Consider the following 12,986-nt stretch of genomic DNA (forward strand, 5'->3'; position numbering starts at 1 on the left):
AAGAAGAGAGCCATGAAAATATATTTGGCTTAATCAATAGGTATAGTGAGAAGCTAAATGAAGGTAGAAGAAAAAATTGTCAGAAATCATTTTAGTAAAAATATGATTGATACAGCCAATATGAAGTAGAAAGGGAAATATATTACTTTCCATGTTTGTATTCCAAAGAGAACCATCATAGGGCCAGAAGAATGGAATGCGAGATATGTAATATATAATTGAGAATAAGTCTCATACTCCACACATGTGAGAGAGGAATGAAAGGGAGGTGGAGAAATTACATAAAGCATTATCAAAAGCTTTACCATTGTAAAGAAATTTCATGTGGTTTCTTAGGATTTGGCAAGGAGGAGGTTTCCATGAGAAGGGCCAGCAGCTAATGGAAAAAGTATTTTCAAATTCATACTGATAAACCAAGGAAAGGAAGGCAAAACTAATATAGGGGACTGCCATAGCTTTAGCACTGAGATCCCACTAAAACCTTCAGTCCTGGGCAAACCCTTGGTAATCAGACCCTACCAGAGGGACTGAGGTCATAGCCATACTCCCTTTCAGCAAAGAGATCCCTTCAGCAGGTCGTCTGCTCATTTACAAAGAGTGCTTAATCCACAGAAACCCTTACCTTAATGCCCGAGCATACGGATGGAGAAACTCTCTTCTGTACAAAGGCAAGAGGGATGAAAATCCCATTGGAATCTCCTTCTGAGCGTAGTGTTCTGGATGAGGAAGAAAAGGAGATTGACAGGGAAAGCCAGTGATTAAGATGGAAAAGATCTTCAGGAAGGGCCTTTTCAAGCATCATTGGAAACATTTCAGCTTCTTCCTGCCAGCCTTGGAGAGCACACATCAGCACACACACTACCTGTATATGTTTTTATTAGGATTATTTGCTCTTGACAGGGAAAGGGATTGACAATGAGATTAAATAACTTGTCTCCCTTTCACAGTTATTATAATCAGAATCAGAATTTGAATGTGGTCCACCTGGCTCCAAAAGTGTATATCCTTAAGTGCTCTGCAGTGCTATTGAAAGAAACAAAAAAGATACTTTGGGTTTGAAAACAGGGTTTTTGGACAACTGACATTGTGTAAAAGAAACTTAAGTTTTTCCATCTACTGCTCTCACCCCCCCACCCACCCTGTATCACTCTGGCTGCACCTTACTTGCTTGAAGCTCTAGGCTCCTGCTAAGCTAGCACTACTGTTGTCTCTCTCCAATGGCTCTCATGATCATGTACTGGGACCTCATCAGCCGTGATGAGATGTTTGCCATCTACAAGATCCGAGAGATGGTGGACAGGCTGGGGCTGGAGGTGGAGGTGAAGGTGGTCAGTACGACAGAGGATAATACTGATGACTCACTCATCGGTGGAAATGCCTCCACTGAAGACCCCGAGGGTGAAGGTATGGAAAGCACAGTAAACACTGGTGTTGATATTAATTGTGAAACGTTACTTATAGAAAACCACCTTCAAAAAAGAGGCCTACAAGAAGTACTTCAAAGATTACATGAAATCAGTCAAAGGCCAACAGAGGCCAGAAAGCGTAATGATAGACCAGATCAAGCACGTCTTTGCTAATTTCAAAAACTACTAGTTCTTTATTAGTGAAAACCTGAATCCAGATGGCATGGTTGCTTTGCTGGACTATCTTGAGGACAGTGTGAGTCCATATATGATTTTCTTTAAGGATGGTTTAGAAATGCAAAAATGTTAATGAATTTGGTTGTTATTTTGGATGTTATCACCTGTTGTCATAACTGACTACTCTTCATCCACGCAACAACCAGGACTTAGGCAAATGGGACTGATGCCTTCTTGAGTGTTTCATTTATTTTGACCTTGATTTATTGGGAGCAGAGGCATTGTTTTTAAGAAAAAAAAAAGGTCACATAGGTTATCTAAAAATAAAATGCATTTAAAACTCAAAAAAAGAAAGAAAGAAAGAAAGAAGAAAGAAAGAAAAGGAAAGAAACTTAGGGGAAAAACCTCCCTGAGGAGCTTTAGGCTTCTTTATAAAATCTTGGCGTTAATGGTACTTAGTAATTCATTTTCTAAAAGATAGAGTTTTAATACTTATATTTTGTGAGAGGTAGAACTCATTACTTGTTGGAGAATGTGAAAACTAGTATAGTTAAAAAAAAATAGAGGCATCCAGGAAAGTATTGAATTCTAATAGGATATGCCAGGCTTATACTAACAGGGTTCATTCTATTTCTTTCACTCAGGAATGATTAAATATCTGACCAATGCTATGTCAAGTTTGTTTATGTTTTCAATGAAACCTGCTTTAAAAAAGATATTATTTACTTATTTTCAAGAGATAGAGAGAAAGAGCAGAAGCAGAGAGAAGAGGCAGAAGCCCATTCCCCCCTAAGCAGGGAGCCCAATATGGGACTCAATCCCGGGACCCTGGGATCATGACTTGAGCCAAAGGCAGCCACTTAATCCACTGAGCTACCCAGGAGTCCTTCAATCAAACACTTTTTAACCTACAATTTTCAGTGCTGTATTTACCACAGTTGGTAGATGAAAACAAGACGTTTGTTTTTGCCTGAAAAAAGCTTACAACTTAATTAGGAATAAAACATACTTGAGAAAAACCTGAAGAGCAATTTTCAATTAACAACATATGCAAAGTAAAGCAATCAGAACATATAATATAGTCAATATAATAATTGAAAAAATTCCCTTCAAAACAAACATAGCATGATTACCAGTATCATGTGAAATACCACAATACTATATTCTGGCCACCAATTCAATGAGATCCCACAAAATGAATGCAAAAGAAAACAGACCAGTTTACATTTTGATTCAAGCATAACAAATCCTAGAACTCAAGAGATACAGTAAGAAAAACTGGTGATTTATGTTCTAAAGAGCAAACCAATCTTATTTGCCATGCTAAAACTTAATTGCTTCCTTCACCATGTCCCTGTGATATACTCATCTTATCTAACCTCCCGCTCCTTAGATAATCACACTGTATTTTTACATCATTCACTTGAACATATTTCCATAAATGGTTAAATTATTTTCCTGAGAAAGCCTAACTTCCTAATGCTTATTAAAGCTCAATCTAACTTTTTCATTACCAGAACTTTGAGAGGTGTAATGAGGATTCTGAGTAAAATCAATTGTGTGCTGGATGTGCAATTATTGGGATCTTTAGCATATATGCAATAAGTAAATAAGAAGAGTCTTGCTGTGAAGGGATTCAAAATAAAATAAATGATGGAACTGCAATTGAGGAAGCAGATTATTTCTCACCAGGTGTTGTGGGAATATGGAACCACACTATAGTTTTTTGTTTTGTTTTTTTGTTTTCTGTCGTTTTTACTGCATATTATCTGAAACAATTGGAAAATGCCCCAGGAATAACATTAAGACAAATAATTTATGCCACACAAATCATTAAACCATAAGCAACTTCAGTAAGTAGCTTCCCATTGGTAGCCTGAACTAAAACAGCTGGCCTGACGGTTGGATATTGAAGAAAAAACAAAATTCCTTTTGTAGTCGGAACCCCTTCTTGCAGATTTATAATGAGTTCCTTTATTTAAAGTGACCACAGGAAAACAAGCCAGCCTAATTAATGCTAACAATTGGGGTCCGAGAAAATTCCAATCAGATGTTTGCTTTAAAAGGGCCCTGGATGTTTTATGATAATAATTAATAAAAATAATAATATAGCTAGTATTTACTCTTGCTTACTACGTGCCAAACACTATTCACTATTTTCAGTGTTTTATTTCTTTTAACTTATTTAGGGTTCCTGAAAATTCTGTAAATAATAACAGGGCTGTTGTGCCTGGGTGGCTCTGTCAGTTAAGTATCTGACTCTTAATTTCAGCTCAATTCAGGTTTGTGTAGGGCTCTATGCTCAAAACAGAGTCTACCTGAGATTCTCTGCCTCTCCCTCTGTCCCTCCTCCCCACTATCTCTTGTTCTCTCTCTATCTCTAAGATAATAAAATAAATAAAATCATAAAAAAATTATCAGGGCTGACTGTAGAATTTGAGTTGTACAGTGCAAAATGGAAATGCAGAGTCCTTTGTTAAAGAAGGATGAAAAAAAATGTGTTTTGTTTCTTTAGCCATCTCTCTCCTGCCCTGTCATGGAGTTGTGGTGTTTTTTTTTTTTCTTTGTAATTTTCTATTTAACGTTGGACATTCTTGTACATGGGGAATCAAGCCTGAATATTATCCTCCTCTTAAAGATGTGGCAACTGAGGACAAGGAATACAAAACTTTCACTGGACATGAAAGCTGGTTTAGAGAGGGGCACATAATCCATTCAGAGCCAATGGAACATGATGAGACTTTGTTGGGCATCCTGGGAAGAAGATCTTTTTTTCTTGTTGGACTTGAACATCGGAAGACACGAGGTGTGTAGCTGTTGTCACTATCATCCTTTTATGTGAGGCTGAATCTAAAAGTGATGATATAGGAGACAGAGCCAAAAGAAGGCAGCAGAAGCTGTATATGTCAGATATTTTGAATTCCTGGTCAAGATACACCTTTCTTCAGATTTCCAGTTATATTATTCCATAAATTCTGTGTGTGGCTGATTCTAGCTTTAGGTAAGTTCTAGGTCTGTCTGAGGCAAAAATGGTCTCCTCCCTCATAAAAACTATACAGATTCTAATCCAGAACACGTCGAGTGTGATTAAGATAGAGACCTTAAAACCAGGAGATTTCCCTGTGTTATTCAGGTGGGCGCAAAGTAATAACAAGGGTCCATATAAGAGGGCGAGGGAGACAGGACGCTCAGAGTCATAGGAGTTGTGATGATTGATAGAGAGGTTGGAATGATGTGGGGCCATGAAACCAAAGTTTCAGCAGAAGAATTCAAGCAGTCTCTAGAAATTGGAAAAGGCAAGGAAATGGATTTTCCTCTAGAATCTCTAACAGGAACTCTGCTGATCTATTTCAGACTTCTGACCTCCAGGACTGTAAAATAATAAATTTGTGTTGTTTTAAGCCACTTAGTTTATGGTAATTTGTTATAGCAGCGATAGGAAAGTAATATAATATTTCTTGCAGAAAGAGTCCTCACACACCTTTATACCAGGATACAGTGTAGAAAGTCATGATTTATTTAAATATGAAAGAAAAATATGGAGAACTTTCTGTCAGTAACCAAAACATAAATGTGTTTTTCTTTTTCTGTGTTTGTCTGTCAAAATATACTTCCAGGAAGGTGGTTATCAATTGCCATTTCATTATTAGGATTTGATTATAATTTTGCCCAATATTCAAACTTTTTCTTGTTCTGAAGAATTTATTGTCAGTACCGCTTTTAGAACAAGCTGTAATATCTAGTGATACAGTCACTTAGAGAAATTCTCAAGTTTCAGGAACAGACTCATTAGAACAGGTATGCTCAACTTTTCTTTTGTTCCCTGCACCCCTGAGGAATACTGTATATACCAGAAACAGTGAATTTCAAGCATGTGGGCCTGCTCTCTTTCTGCTCCCATTGTGAATCTCATCATTAGCAGTAACTGCTTTATTGTGGTCTTTGCATCAACATGAGAGCAGAGAGGTGGAGAGCCCTGTCTCTGTTAACTTGGCTACAGAAGAAAAAATTCAGAATATGTACATACTTAGAATCTTACCTTGAGTGTTAACCAAGTTCCCTGATGGTAATGTCTGAAGGATTATTGCTAGGAATATATTTGCATGAAGGATGCAGAAGACTGCTAATAAAAACGCCGTCCTCAGGAAAGAGCTCCCTACGTCTTGCATGAGGAGAGAGGCAGTCCTAATGATAACATGGGATGTTTCACTCAGTTTTGTTCTCCGGTCCATCCCCATGGGTTCGGATCCTGTTCTATAAAGGAAGAAGCTACAACTCCTAAAAGAGTGAAATGGCATGGAATATCTTCAGAAGAAATAAACATGAGAAAGTACTAATATAAACTGGAGCACTGGCACTGTCACTGCCGAGTTCAGTCTTCAGCAGAGAGCCTTGTTAATACTCATCTTTGATACACTGATGGCTGAGGTGCTTCAGGCCCAGCCAGGATGGAACCTAGCTTGTAGGAGGAGAGTGGGGTGGAAAACCACTGAGGCACCCAGGGCACACCGCAGCAACAGCAGCAGAAGCTAAGATACTTAGACAGTGAAGCGAAGAAGCCGGTTCTGTCCTTGAAAGGACATGGTGGGGAGGGGAGATAACCTTAAGGTTTCAGCAGTTTTTCGTTTTGTTTTGTTTTGTTTTTTTAAGGTTTTCTTTATTTGACAGAGAGAGACATAGCGAGAGAGAGAACACCAGCAGGTTGAGTGAGAGAGGGAGAAGCAGTCTCCCTGCTGAGCAGGGAGCCCGATGCGGAGCTCCATTCCAGGACCCTGGGATCATGACCTGAGCTGAAGGCAGACGCTTAATGACTGAGCCACCCAGGCACCCCGGTTTCAGCAGTTTTTAATGAGAAATAGAAACAAATATATATTCATACGAATATATATATATAGCTTGCTACTATTCATGAGGCTTGAGTTTTTGTCCCAAGGACCAAATGAAACACCATTACTGATGTGTGTGTTTGCCCTTTTTTCTAATTTACCTTCCCATATGCCTGCAAAAACCCCAAGCCCACCCCAACCCTGAATGTCTCCGGTATATGTACATAGGTACACCCTTTTATTTGAGTCCTTGAATTTTATCCATTCATACTTGTTTATTACTTGAAGGAGGACTTATTACAAATAGTAGCAGCAGCATAAGAACAAACTATGAAAACTAAGGCAGAGAGTGGTGATAGTGAGAAAGAAGGGCAGGGAAAAGTAGCTGATATTTTTCCATGTGTAAACCAGATTTGTTGTTGTTAGTAATAATGAGTTAGCACTCTTGCACAGTCAGAGATCCCATAGAAGCCCAGCATGAGGCCTCTAAGGCTATGTCTACTAGAAGCAAAGCGATATCTTACCAGGCAAGGAGGAATAGAGATCCAAGAGCCAACAGTGTCTGAGGACCTGACATGGTGCCCATTCCTCTCTCGTTTGTTAGTAAAATTTCCTTTTATATATCACAGCTACTTAAAGATAGCTTAAAGGGGGGGAAAAAATAGGCTAAAAGAAAAAAAGAAGCAAGGAAGGAAGGAAAAACAAGATGACTTTAAAGTTCCCCTCATCTTGACTAAACTTTAGATAGGCTCTTTTGACAGTAGGCCTCTGGCCTTGCTTTTCTTAGAGCATTTATTTAAGAAAACTTGTAATTGTAAATTCTTTCTCTTTCCTCTTTGAAATATAAATTGTCTGCAACCCCGGTAATGTCTTTCTCCAGTTCCTGATAGCCATCCTTTTTGAAAGATAATCATCAAGAAGAATAGGGCCCATATCTCTTAGTTTCTGAGGGAGAGTAGGAGCTGAACTTTGATGAGGGACAATTAACAAACGCAGGTAGCCTAATCATATTGGCCAGCCTCCCCACTAATGTTCTCCAGTACTTTTCCATTAGCTCATTCCAGCCTTTAAAAATCCTCCCACATTTTTTGTTTCAGCAAAGTTGAATTAAATCTTTGTCTCCTTTCTCCTACTGATATAGTCCTGACCTCTATTATAGTCTTGAATAAAGTCTTCCCTGCTTTATACTGGTCTGTGCATTTTTTTCTTTTACACAGGAAGGAAGTATTCTAATTCATAATTGAGAGGTCTGGGGTCACACTTTCCATAACTTTGGCTCTGTTCTTAGCTCTGTGTATTCATTCTGTTCTTATTTAATTGAAATGTTGCCTGAATTTAGTTCCACCTATTTCTCTTAAATGCTAGGAGAGCTGCATTCTTCAGAACGATTATAAGAAATAGATTAGACACAGGAAATATCTCAACCAGGCAGAGCATTTGTCCTCTCTTTTGTTTGCCTTTTCCCAAGCTGTACGCCTGGCCATCAGGCTGAATAAAAATTCAGCAAATTTTTATTGATCAGTTGCTGTATGTCATGTGCTATGAGAAGCCTCATGTATTATCTCCCAAATTTTAAATAATTTCACATTATGGTACACACTTCTTCAAATTAGAATATTTGTGACCCCTTAGAAAGAAATGAAGCACCATGTTTTTTATAAAGGTAATTTTTTTAAAAAAAATTGCTTTATTGAAGTATGACTGACATTTAATGAGCTGTACATAGTTAATGAATACAACTCAGTATATATGTACATCCTTGAAGCTATCATTACCATCAAGGCCATAAATATATCCATCATCTCCAAAAGTTTCCTCCCATCCTTATTATTATTATCATTTATTTTTGTGTGTGTGGCTAGAGCAGTTAACATAAAATCTACCTTCTTTTTTTTTTTTAAAGATTTTATTTATTTATTTGACAGAGAGAAATCACAAGTAGATGGAGAGGCAGGCAGAGAGAGAGAGAGAGGGAAGCAGGCTCCCTGCTGAGCAGAGAGCCTGATGCGGGACTTGATCCCAGGACCCTGAGATCATGACCTGAGCCGAAGGCAGCGGCTTAACCCACTGAGCCACCCAGGTGCCCTAAAATCTACCTTCTTAACCAATTTTAATTATACACACAGTTAGTCTTGGGGGGGAAAGGTTTCCTCTATGATTCAAGGTTCTTGATTGGTTGGTTGAAGAATTAAGTTGATGTGAGATAGAATAATAGGAGTTAATCAAATTTAATTACATGCTTATGAGGAATCCACATATACATAAAAGATTCCACAGACAGTCAGGCAAATTTAGGTATATATTTCATTCTGGATTAAGAAGGGGGTGCTGTTCCAGGGCCACAAAAGGAAAGAAGGCAGTTCACAGAAAGAATGAAAGAGAATGGTACACAAATGTTGGCAGGTCATTCAGAAACAATGGTACTGGAGAGGCCTTTGATCAAACAGGCCTTGCTGTGTTCCTCCCCATCGACCATACCAGTTCATATTATACTATAGTTATTTATGGTGATAGCTCCCTTCCTGAAACAAGTTCTCTATCTAAAATGTTTTAGGCACTTGAGGGTGGGGGAGGCAAAAATAAAAGTTTCTTGAGTCTTCTGTCCCTTAAAAATAATGAGCCTAAAATAGTCCACATGACAAAGAGACACATTTTGGGTGGCAAATTTTGTTATATACTAGCTGTAGGCACTGTGATGTATAGTAGATCTCTAGAGCATTTTTTTTTTTTTTACCCCACTTTCCTTGAACTTATTTATCTTGTGTAATTGAAACTTTATACTCATTGACAGTCACCTCTCCATTTTTCCTTCCTCCAGCTACTGGCAACCACCATTGTACTTTCTGCCTCTGAATTTGACTATTTTAGATTCCATACATAAATGAGATCACACAGTATTTGTTTTGCTTTGGCCAGGTTTATTCATTTAATATAATGTTGTATTGGTCCATCCATGTTGCCACTAATAGCATTATTTTCTTCTTTTTTAAGACTTAATAATATTCTATTTTATGTATATATTGTATCTTGGCTATTGTGGATGATGCTATAGTGAACATGGGAGTGCAGATATCTCTTTGAGATCCTGATTTCAATTCTTAAAGTAATACATTCTTAATCTAAAGGAGTGACATCCAACTGTTAATAAAATCAAGGGGTGCCTCTATTTGAGAGGCAGGTTGCATAAAATACCTATCTGCAAATTACTGTATATTCAACTATGTGCTCAATCCTCCCCACAAGTGAGAAATACCATAATGCATTATTAAAGATGTCTACATTACTGACAAAGGATCTGGAAACATTTTCCTATAATGCCCCACTCTTCTGAATTTATTCCTCTTACTTTCTATGACAAGGAAATGAGAGTGGTTATCAGCTTGGGATTTTGTTGATTAAATCAAGTTCCCACAGGAATGCAAGTCAAAAATATTTTCCCCCAAAGAAAACCTTTAATAGCCTATCATTCATGTTTAAGGAGAGAAATAAAGAAGAGAAAAAAATAAAACTACATTTTGTAAGAGTAAGATAAAATTCCATTGTGTTCAAGTATTTAAAGCATAAAACCTTCTGAAATCCACTGTCACCTAATCACTCTGCCCTATAGGAGTAAACTGTTCCCTGTTTGAAAAGCAATTAACGGGGTGCCTGGGTGGCTCAGTGGGTTAAGTCTCTGCCTTTGGCTCAGGTCATGATCTCAGGGTCCTGGGATCAAGCCCTGCATCAGGCTCTCTGCTCGGCAGGGAGTCTGCTTCCCCCTCTCTCTCTGCCTGCCTTTCTGCCTGCTTGTGATCTCTCTCTCCTCTCTCTGTTAAATAAATAAATAAAATCTTAAAAAAAAAAAAAAAAGGAAAGGAAAAAAAGGGGGGGGGAGCAATTAACTCTTTCAGAACCCAAAGGATAGGGCAGTGTTGTTTATCACTCAACTTCTGGATTAAGCTTAAGGTGTTTAGGGTTCTAATAGATCCAATTATCCCTCTTTGGGGTTGTTTTCTATCCTTAGGGGAGCATTTTGATGTTTTATGACAATACCTTGTACAAGGAAAAGAAGAAAATATATTGTAAATATTAGGGTGTTTCACAAAGATAGTATCTCTGTGGTGTTGAATGGCTTTGGCAGCTTCCTCACATAATGACTGTACTCTAGCACAAATACAAACCCCACAGTACCAAGGGCAGTAGAGCAAGAACTTTCTAGTTGTACAAGGAACCCCATCTATTGTTGAAACTCTTTTAGGGACTAAATAAAACCATCTTTTTTAACATTTTTATTTCTTGTTATTACAAGCTATTGTGGCATCAATAAATAGGTAAGAAAGCAGCTTAATATAATAATTAAGATCATGGAATATGGAGTAATAGGTATCTGAGAATACATCCTGCCTATTTAATTCTTATGTGACCTTGGGTAAGTAAGTCTCTAAGACTGTTTTATCAACCATAAAAGATAGCTATTAAAACCCACTTCAGGGTATTATTCAAAGAACTGAGGGTATAATTAGCACAATGTCTGGCATATTCTTGTGTTATATAATTTACAACTCTCATTATGTTGGTCAGGTAATGTTGACCTGAGGTTGTCATACCATCATGAGTGAAACACAGGATTGCAAAACAAGGTAGGCCATTATCTTATTAGTAATAACACTGAACTTCACAGGAAAGCCATTTTGAGCTTTGCTTCTTTCAAATGAAGTAGAATTCAGGCCCCTCCTGGATATCAGTTCTGTCAATTGGGAAATTAGGAAATCAACCAGTCTAATGACTGGTCTTGAAAAAATATACTCACATTGAGGCGAGGTGAGGAATGTTAACAAAAACAGCCAGAATAAACATATGAATTACAAGGGAAAAAAAATCAATAACAGTCAATTTATTTAAAGTTTTTTTTTTTTTTTTTTATCCTTGGCAACATGAGTTTGAAGAGATGGTGGAGGCTAGACTGAAAACTGATGGCTCCAAAGAATAACATAGCTGGACTTTGTGGGTGACAGATAAGAAAGCCAGGGCTTCTGTAGTCTCAAAAGTAAACTTGTATTTCCATGCTTCTGTCCAAAAGGCAGGATCCCTTTAAGAACAAAAAATCTTGAACCATTCTTTTATCAAAAGATGTGTTAGTGTAACTCATCTCAGAAGAACCCTTAAGAGACAGTTCAGGATAGCAATTAAAAGGGCACAGGCTCAGATACTAAACTTGGCTTAGGTCCAGTCCTCACTGTAACACCACATGACAAGTTTCCATTCCTCTCCAATTCTGTTTCCTCATTTTTAAATATTGGGAATATAAATGGAAAAACATCAATCCCAAGTGGTTGTTTTTGTATTGAATAGATTAATATAAGAACTCTTACAATAGTACCTGACACATAGTAAATGTTTAGCTATTTTTACCTTTTGGTTTTTCTTTCTTATCTTGGTAGCTTGTCAATATGGCTTTCCTGGCCACCAAGCAACACAACTAACTGATCACACAACTTTCACTTCCTTTTTACCCACAACAGTGAACAACTCAGACCTTCCTCCAAAGCCTTCAATAAGTCTCAAATGAGAAGTTCTTGACTTCACCATAACCACATTCCTCTTTGGTTCATGCCCTGTCAATGTCCAGGCTTATCTTCAAGTTCTCATGGGTTGGAATTAGCCAGTCAACTAAACTAATTTCCTACCTATGAGCTCAAATAACCTATATCTCTCACCTTGAGCTGCCTAGTCTTCACGATTAGTCCATTTGACCAAACTGTTCTAGCCTCTACCCAGTACAGCCTGAAAATACACACTGATATGATAAGCACTTGTTGAATGAGGAAACAGACTCAGATGCTGGGAAATAAGAGGACAATGAGCCTCTGAGTGCTGGCTAAGAAAGTGGGTACCTGATACTTGATGGGGTTCAGGGGGAGTGCCCCCAAATATGCCACTTTTGATTATTCTTGAATTAAAGTTACTTAGGAAACAGGTGGTGCAATAAGGATTCTCAGACCCTCCTTTGTCTTTCTTGAAACAGGACTTAAATCTCCTATGTGAGGGCTGGTCTTCCTGTACCAGCAAGTACAGAAATATCCTTATCACCAGAAAGAAAAAAATTGGAACTGAGAAGAGTATGTAAACAAATCTGGTTACTTCACTAATTTACTATCCCAGCCCCCCCCCCTTTTTTTTGTCTTACCAATTCTCTAAAAATTTATTGGTTTTATTTTGTGTAAAAGGTATAAAAGCTGTCTGCTTTGGTCACTTCTTTGGGGAGACTCCCTCCCATACATAAAAAATTCAATTTATCTTTTGTCTATTTAATTATTAGACCATCTGAAGAACCTTGAAGAGAAGAAAGGAAAAAGTTTTCCTTCCCTACACATTAGATGTATATACAGAAAAGTATTTGAATTGCATGGCCCAGCCTCAATACTTCCAAAGTTACATCTCTATGTAGAGTGAAACTGCATGGTTCACATCTTCTGCTTCTTAGGAGGCCATGCTTTGCATAGCATGACTTTGAATCGTTGGGCACAAGTGATTACCCAGAGACTGGATCTAGCCCAAGGGCAGCCAGTCCACAGTGTAATTAAAAAAAAAAAATAGA

The 12,986-nt window shown here is 37.8% G+C and overlaps 1 pseudogene; it reads left to right on the top strand.

Moving 5' to 3' along the window:
- Positions 1–1,226: 1,226 nt before the first annotated feature.
- LOC131808086 (translationally-controlled tumor protein-like) lies at positions 1,227–1,716 on the top strand (annotated as a pseudogene).
- Positions 1,717–12,986: the final 11,270 nt, after the last annotated feature.

This window comes from Mustela lutreola, chromosome 9 (assembly GCF_030435805.1).
Source record: "Mustela lutreola isolate mMusLut2 chromosome 9, mMusLut2.pri, whole genome shotgun sequence".
Classification (NCBI taxonomy): domain Eukaryota; kingdom Metazoa; phylum Chordata; class Mammalia; order Carnivora; family Mustelidae; genus Mustela; species Mustela lutreola.